We start from the raw sequence: 9,213 nt of genomic DNA on the forward strand, positions 1-9,213 counted from the left end.
GAAAGAGAGCAGGGATTTTGCCAGAGTGTGAGAGAAAGAGAGGGATGGGGGCGTCTGGAAGAAATGAAAAGCAAAGAAATGAAAGAAAAATATATGACAAGCCCCGGAGCTATATGAGGATTTATTACAGAGTCCAACCCCAGCGAGCAAATAAGAAACTGCAGTTAAAATAGAAAGCTTGGTGTATTACCTCACATACTGACGCTACTTTGAATATTACATTCTACTCTATTGCTGAGTCGGAGCATTCAGAAAAAGGCACAAACCAAATATGTGTCTGCATAGAAATTGCCTGGTGGGTGGGCTTCGAGAGAGAAAGAGGTGGCTTTAACAGCCAATTGTGAAAAGTCTTTTCTGGAAGGGTTAGAGGGTGAAACACAGTAAAATCAAGCCTCAGTATTGTTCAGTACTGTTTTTTTTACCCTTTCCTCTCTGTATCTCTATTTCCCGGCAGAGCTATCACTGGCACGGTTCATCTGCTGCAGAGTTTTCAGTCGTAAAAACAGCACAGTGTTTATTCAGACCCCAGCTTTCTCACTTTTTACGAGGAGCTTCCATTCTGTATAATGAACCAGCAACAGCGAGTTACGTGAGTTTGCCCCACGCAAAAATCGAACAGAAGCATCATGCTGCTTCACTGGCAAAATCTTGACTGATGAGTTAGAACTAAATTGCATGAAGATGGGATAGTTTAATTGTTTTTTTGTTTTTTTATAAAACCTTTTCAACTGAATACAAATGGCCAAGAGCCTTTCGTCTGTCTCCTGTTGTCAGTTTCAAACATTAATGTGTTTTTGGGCACAGACTGAAATGGACATATAAACAGTTTTTAAAAAATCTTGGTCTTGTTTATGCTGTGTTCACATAAAATCAAGGAGACAGAAGATGTAGACTTTCACAAACACCTTCTGGACGCCACAAGAGAAGCAAACAGACTGGTCTCATCTTCCAAAATAATATCTCGATCGCTCTCCTCTGTCTGCCTGATTCCACTGAACGCAGCATAACTTGTGTGTTTTGATCAGATGTTTTCAACAAATTTTCAAAATGTAGATTATTATTATATATTTAATTAATGACAAAGTTCTAGTGAAGCTGCTGTGTGTGATGACAAAACTAAAGACTGGATTATTTTGAATGGTGGGCATTACTATGCAACCTTTCATGTGACAATGTTGTTGCTAATTAGTGTAAAGGGATTAAAATATTAATATTTTTTACAGTTAATCATCCCATTAATGTTTTGTTACTTTGACATTATGGGTAAAATCCGGGGTAAAAAAAAATCAATTTTGTCACTCTGCATTAAGTGGAGGGACTGGTCTGGTACAAGTCAGTCTGTTAGCGGAGAAATGCACCTCCTGGTAAATCCAAACGGTCTTATTTATATGCTACATGTTTTTAGCCGGATTGCTGATTTGAGCCACCCTGGTTTTATTTAGAGTTTGAGTCTTTATGAACCATACAGCTTCATAAATGCAGTTAGCATTTATGGGAACGCCCACAAAAGCACATCTTTTTACACCAAGGCAGGTAACTCATGTCAAATAAGCTTAAAAATCTAGAGCTAAAGGGTATTTTTCAACCCTGTTTTTCATGTTTTGTGTCTATGTGACTAATGGAAACATTTTTCGAAATTGGTGCACTATTGAGTGAACATGCAAACAGCCAGGCTGAAATGTAAATACTAAGGGCATGCTCTCACTGTCAATTTATGTCCACTAAAAGTGCTTGTTTTTGCTACTGACAGACTCATATTGTTATTCCAACTATCTGACAAGATTTGAAAGGATCCCTACAGAGACAGACCAATTTGTTAAATAGAAAGATTACCTTCATTCAACCAGAAACAGCCCCCAAAGTCATCATCGTCAAACCAGACTCCATTTAAATGAACAGTGATTTTATCATAGAAAAGCAAGGCCATAAAAGCCCTAAAAATAACATTAAAATACTGTTTATGTTACAAAGGGGGGGAGCAGGTGGACCCAAACAAAGGTGAATTCAGGAAACTCAAATGAATCGCTTTTTTTTTAAGGTTTGAGCAGGAAAAACTAAAACAGATGATCACATTACAAAATCAAGAATTCAACAAAGACTGAATAGAAAACCAGGTCTCAAATAATTAAACTAATCTGATGAGGGGATAAAGTTCAGGCGTGGAAAAGGGCAGACAGGCTCAGGTGAGTGGAATAAGGTGATTAGGCAGGAGAACAGGCAGGGATCTGGTTGACTGGGAAAAACTCTGGAGCAGGGAAAGACTAACGAGGCTGATGCAGGACAGATGTGTAGATGGGCAAATGAGGGAGAGGCAGCACAGGAGGGCATGAGGTAGAAAAAAACACAGTACGCAGAAAACCCAAGCCCAGAAAATACAGTCCTCTTAATACATCAACTGGACTGAAAACAAAGACAAACTAAAATAGACAGCTCAAATGATTAAGTCTATTATAGATACAATCAGTCCAGTTTCTACGAAAAGTCTGACATCAGGACACAGAGCAGACTGTGACAGTTATTTAAATGCAGTCTGGTGGTTTGGCAATGCAAATTTTAATGCTGTTTCTGGTTAACAAAAAAGATATGGTGATTTATCCATATAGCCTCAGATTGTTTAACCACTGGTTAAAAAAAAGGAGTTTTCACAAACACATCAGGGAACACAGAGGTTCTCGTAGGAATTAATCGATTTTTGGTTTATGTACACAAAGCTATGTGGAAAAGAGGTGACGAGTCATTGTGAGAAAAGGGGTTTAGAGTGCTATATGCAGTAACCCCGACTAAGCTAATGGAAGCTGTTGATGGCCAGTATATACCTTAAAACTATAGGTTGGCTGCTTGTAAAAGTGCAATATCGCATTTTGTATTTTTTACATGTGCTGAGTACATAAAATAAGAGGTGTAGAAGTAGGCCATGTCATGCAGTACATTTTGACATGACACGGTAGGGAAAAGCACAGGTGTGAATAATGACATTAAAGACTGCTCAACTCATGAGTTTCAGGGGATATTTTAATTGAACGGAGCCATCGTTAATGTTATTAGTAACACCTGTGCTTTTCCGATTGAGACAAGTAAATGTGGAAATGGCTTGTTGATTAAAGGGTTTTTTGATGGCGCTGTGCTGAGTTAACATAATTAATGCGATAACTCATGTGGCATTAACGAATTACCTGTGCTGCTGAGTTATTGGTAAAGTAATTTATTGCTTTTTCAATTAGTTATTACAATAAGCAAAGCAATCATATTTTTCCAGGAATGTTTTGACTGCTTATTGTTGTATAAAAACATTTTATAGTAGCTGTTAAGAAAATCATATCAACTTATATTTTGGATTGGCATCAATATATAAAAAGATTAAAATGATACTCTGTTGCTTTTATTTTGGTCTTGCTACCAAAAGTCTGGTAACTTTTTACTTTTCTACCGAGGCCCATCTTTTCCCGTATTCCCTCTGTGCTCTCTATCTTTCCCACTGACCCCACTTCCCCTCTATCATCCCAGTTCTACTCTCCATCCCTGGCACCCATCCGTCCGTCCCTCTCTTCTTCTTCACAGCCAGAAGGCCAGTGTTTGATAATGACATATCAATCTGTAATGTACTCTGGTCATGACTCACCCACAGATGGCTGGGAGAAATACACTTTTTCTCCCCCCGCAGTGCCCCAGTTCCCAATAAAGAACTGTCCGAGGCTGTCAAGCTGTGCTCTTTCTTGTGGTGGGATATTGAAATTAGGTGATTTAGTTGCTGTGGAGCGGGATGCCGGGGCACTGGTGCTCTCACTCATAATTTGGAATGTGGGGCTTCTGATAAGTCATGATTATATGCAGTGCACAGAAAAAACAAACAGAGACATGGAGGGAGTCGAAAATCCTGGAGGTGTGCATTAAAACTGGCATACATGAGAAACAAAAACCAGCTATGTGTTGCTTATACCTTAAGAAGTCATTTTTGGGAGAGTACATTTTGAGTGTTAACTGTGAATATAACCATACAGGTATTTTGAGGAACATCTGGAGGAGGAAACAACTTGGAGAGGGATGCCCGTTATGCAAGAATCCTAGTGGCTCTTGGGTAAAACAGGAAGTACTGGCTTATTATGTTTTATATCAACATAATAAAAAGTTATTAAATAACTGCGATAACATTATGGTTTGGCTTAACATTCATACCAGAAGCAAACAGCTCCCAGGTGAAAGTCTGGGGTATGTTGGCTGTGTTTTTGATTACCCTTTTTATCACATTTAACCAAAATCATAATCTTTCCTTAACCTTGCTGTGCATTTATTGTCTAAACCTGAAATGAGAGTCTTTGTTGTTGTGTTTTTTCTAATAAAATGGTAGCAAAATCATATTTTTTCCTTAAACCAAATTGGTATTGTGTCCTAAACCAAGGACATGAGTATGGATGAAAAAAAAAAAAAAACTTCTGGTGTTCTGGTGCCATTATCCTTGACCACTTCCTTAGTGCCTACAGGGTACAGTGTTTTGTTATCTGGGAGAAATGTTGTCTCTGAGCATAATCCACACAGCAATTACATTGCCAAACAATGCAAAAAAAAAGCAATTTAGTAAAAAAAGAAACATTATTTCAAGGAGACTGGGTTATTTGGGCAAAATTTAGCATAAAGTTTGTACTATCCAAGCAAAAGAAAAAATCTGCAGTATGCTAAAAAATACTTGGACGTCATACTGATTCTGCAAAAATCCCTATTTTGCATTGGACCTATATACTTTGCCGACTGTGTCTGACGCAAACGCACTTGAATGGCAACAACAGCTAACATTTTTTCAAATTTAAGCCTATATGTCTATCTACCAAATACATAACTACTTTGTCCTACTAACAATGCTATAATGTTTATGTTAAGCCTGCTAATGTTTAATATCACAGCAGCAATGTTAACTTTAGCACACTTTCAAGAAAACAATCCCACATAAAAAAATCAATCTAATGTTAAGTTATATTTTTGTTACTAAGGACAAAGCACGACAAAGAGGCCCATATCTTCTAGTAAACCAGCACAATACAGTAACCATGGTTTGCTACAAGCCCTGCTATTATTTACTTCTACTTTCCAAAACCAGAAACCTTTCCTACCGTACGACAAAATAAATCAATTAAACAGTGTCATACTGCATATTACCGACCACACAATATACAGTATGAAGCACAGTACATACTGCGCTAAGTGTTAGTATTTAGAAGGCAGTTTTGAATACAACCCATGACTTCGGTGGATTACTTTCATGCAGAGGAGTGTGTGTAGGGGCTATCAAAAGGGAAATGAAGCATGATGGGAGGTGACAAAAGGCTGAAGAGAAGATACAGCAGGGAAGCAGTGCGAACGAAAGCTCGGCTCTGACGGCGATAAAGATGAGACTAAGGCGAAAGGGAGGCTGACAGAAAACAACCTGGACTATCAGCAGTTTGGCACATTTCATGGCTATGTTATTTTAAAAAATTAAGACACTTCTTTTGTTAGTGCCTAAACAGTGGACCATTTCAAAGCTGGTGTTGCCTCTTAAATTTACAAGGTGCTAAAGAGCGGCAAAGAGACAAGGAGACAAGGACACAATGCCACATGGCAGTGTTGAGACATTGTTCTAATCTCCTCTGCATTAAAACTGACAACTGCTAATGGTCATCTGCTCTCTGTCACTTCTGATGTCGCTGCTGCACAGATTCACACCAGATTGTTATGGTACTAATAGTATTATAATTGCGTCAAAATGCCCAAAGATTGTTTACTTGCCTGTGGGTGGGCTGACACTGTGGGACTTTGACAAAATACAGCAAAAAATTTATGCCATCCCCAGGAACCCCCCAAGCCACCCGACTATCACCGCTACCCTGCTGCTGCCACTGCTGCTGCCACCACAGTCAACAGTTTTATGTCGTTTTTGCATTTTTTCCTACAATAAATCTGCAGTCTCTCACTTTATGTCTACACATTTTATTGTGATTAACCACTTCCTCTCTGTTGTGTGCATTCAAATTGTGATAAATAGACCAACTGTCCCAGTGCAGATATACCAGCTGGTAGTCATAAACAACTCAAACTACTACTGTATGTAAGGCAATGCTGCAAGTCAGCTACAATGCGGGTTTTTAGGCTCTAGAGTCATCAATCAACAAGGTAGAGTTGAGGCTATTATAAAAACCCCAGCATGGTTAGACGTGTCCATTCAGCATCAGGCTGTTCTCAAGCACCGTATGTTTTCCTTTGAAAAGTAATGCACCAAAAAGTAATTAGTGTGTAACTCACGTATTTGGAAAGGCTGAGATCATGTAAGCAATGTGATCATAAAAATAAAGAAGGAAGTAGTACCCTCAGGAGTAACAAATACTCGTTACTTTTAAGAGTACAACTGTAATCTGAGTAAAACGTGTCAATATCTGAACTTGTAATATGGAAAATCTTCATTTGGGTTGCTGGGTTCAGTCTCTTACTCATGATCAAAAATCATCTCAAGCTCAATCCTTCAAACCATATCAATATCAGGTTGAAAATAACTTTAAATAACACACATTTCTAGCTTAAGTCACAACCACGTCTGGTTCAAACTCCGCCCACGCCAAGTACAGATTTGCATACAGAATATTTAGTTGGTTGAATAAATATAGATACAGATAGTGTTGTACTATCTCATCCCTAGTTGATGGGTCACAAAACATTGGTCTTTCCCTAGGAGCCTGGATTTCGGAACTGTGAACATTTTAAGGTACGTGTCACCATGTTTCTTTTTCTAACCCTAACCAGAGTAACTTCCCTAGACCTAAAGACTTCTTTTCCTAAACCTAACCTCTATAACTTTACATTAAATATGTAACTTAACGTGAAGTACAAAACATCATCTGTGGGCCGCTAATTTGCATGGTTAGTGTGTGTGCATTTTTGTAGGATATTATACAAAAAGATGTATAATGATACAATGTCAATATACATGATTTGGTCCCAAGTGGGAAATTCTAAAAGAAAAAGTGGCATTTGCCTTGAGAAATTGATACAAAAAAAACATAACTGATCAAAATTATAGAATTATTTCATATAATGTTTCAAAATGTATTGCTCTTCTTCAGCATTTTATTTTCAAAACTCTTGCCTTTCTCAGCAGATTGTGGGAAGACAGCACTGTGGCACGCCTGATAAGTGTGTTACCGGGAAGCAGCCAGATAAGGGTGTGAACCTGTGATTCACTTCCATATGTGATGATACATCTTCATTTAGGGGGAGGACAGGAAGTCTTGACTTGTTCATTAGGTGGCATGCCAAGACTTTGTTAATGATGACAGTGCACAGTGAGCCATACATTAAACGCATGTATGGAAATCAGCATAAGCTCATTAATCAAATTTGAAGAGTGGGATAAAGGCCTCACTTGACACCAAGTATTACTGTTTCATCTGTACATGCAAGAAATGTTGGCTAAATCCCTTTTCTTGTGCATTCCCAGCTTCTTGGATTTACACAACTCAGTTTGTGGATGATTTACATTAAATCTTTATTACTCTAAAAGCTGTGTGCGCAGTGGACTGAAAGAGGCAGAAGGGAGGAAAGGATAATGCGAGAGAGGATCTGCTGCATGCTTCAGACTACAGACGGCTGCATTAAGTTGGTCTCGGGGCAAGCACTCTGCAGTGATGTAGCTGGACCTGACTGTAGCAGGCAAACTAACAAACAACTACCCAAATGTGCAAGCCAGACCGCTTAGCTTTCACAGCCTGACATCCTCCCATCATGACTGCGAAGCTCTCGTTTAGCTTTAGGAACGACGTGGGCCGTATCACTGGAAGCTTTCCCAGGCTACGCCATCACGCTGATGTTCTGAACTGGGGCATTTGCAGTGAACGCGGCTCCAGGATGGCAGCCCTTTCTTGTCACGTCGTTAAAGCTGATATATTTTCTAGCAAACAGAGAGGTTCACCGAGGGCGCAGGCTGACAGCACTAATTGGTGGATACTCATTTGTTTGTTCTGGGAGCATCCGTGATAATAGACGTGAATTCAAAAGGAGGTGGGGGAATGGAGGGAGAGAGAGAGCGGTAGGAGTGGTGGACGTGGGTTGAGACAAAAGCATGTGTCACAGTCTTTTCTGTCTGTTGACTGCGATAAGCATGTTTAGGTCGAAGACCTCAGAGCCAGCTGAAAAAGAGCGCGGTCTCAAGGATGCAGCAATTTAGCTGTTTTCCTCTGCACCATAATGTTGCCATGTCAAGTCTTGTTTCTCATAGCGCCAAGAATAAAAAAACACAGTTAATATGATAGTGTGTATGTATTCTTGTTAAAAATGTGTATTTGTTTTAACACTGTGTACAAAATCCCATAATCACACCACAATGAGATGCAAACCCAAAAGCTAAGACCTTGACTGGCAAACAACGACTGTTTCCAAAGACAGTTTAAGTAGCTATTAAAAGTGTAGTTTGACATTTTCTGAAACTAACTTATTGGCTTTTTATCCCAAGATTTAGACCCAGGAAGCTAGTGCTAAAAACTGCAATTCCTTGAGTCACTCCCATAGTTTTCTATGTTAAAGACCCTTTTAGGTGTTTCGAAAAGACCCTTTCGCTAGCAAAACTAAGCATGAGCACACAAAACATTTAAGTCACCACCAAGTTGCACTAAAAGACCCTTTCGGATTACGCTAAAAGACCCTTTTGCTAGCAAAAATTATTACTAGCACACGAAACATTTAACTATAACTGTACTCACCAAGCTGCTAGCATTAGTTATCTCCAACCTCTTGTCCAAATATGGTCATTTCAGGCTCCGAAAATACAAGATGGTGACTGTCAAAATTCCAAACTTGAGGCTTCAAAACAGGAGTCTGCAAATGAATGATAGGTAAATTTGTTATCTAAGTGTAGGCCTGCTTTTTGCTAGCAAAAATTAGCATTAGCAAACCCATAACTGTAAATGCACAGTAGGCCTACTCACCAAGCTAGCAGCTCATATTAGGGTTATCCCCAACCCTTCAACAAATATGGTCACCTCTGGCTTCAAAAATACAAGATGGCAACTGCCAAATGTTACTGTCTCCCTCTAGAGGCCACTGAGGCTAACAAGCTAGCGAGTCATGTCATGCAGGGAATGCAAAGGCAGTGTCAGACAAAAAAGATGTGGCCGTTGGGAATGTAAACATTTTCTTCAGACATATTATAAAACTAAAAAGAATAACTCTATATGACTAAAATTTTATGATATTAAC

The 9,213-nt window shown here is 39.1% G+C and overlaps 1 protein-coding gene across 1 annotated transcript in view; it reads right to left on the reverse strand.

The window, feature by feature from the left end:
• The window catches only part of tmem168a (transmembrane protein 168a), a 43,634-nt gene extending 34,802 nt beyond the window's left edge, over window positions 1-8,832 (reverse strand). Inside the window, exon 1 of the mRNA XM_088072646.1 lies at window positions 8,718-8,832. The gene's annotated coding sequence lies outside the window, so the exon portion shown is untranslated. The remainder of the gene's footprint in view (window positions 1-8,717) is intronic.
• Between the last annotated feature and the right edge of the window lie 381 nt (window positions 8,833-9,213).

Source organism: Plectropomus leopardus, chromosome 22, assembly GCF_026936395.1.
Source record: "Plectropomus leopardus strain MGB_pleo_1.0 chromosome 22, ASM2693639v1, whole genome shotgun sequence".
In the NCBI taxonomy this organism is placed as follows: domain Eukaryota; kingdom Metazoa; phylum Chordata; class Actinopteri; order Perciformes; family Serranidae; genus Plectropomus; species Plectropomus leopardus.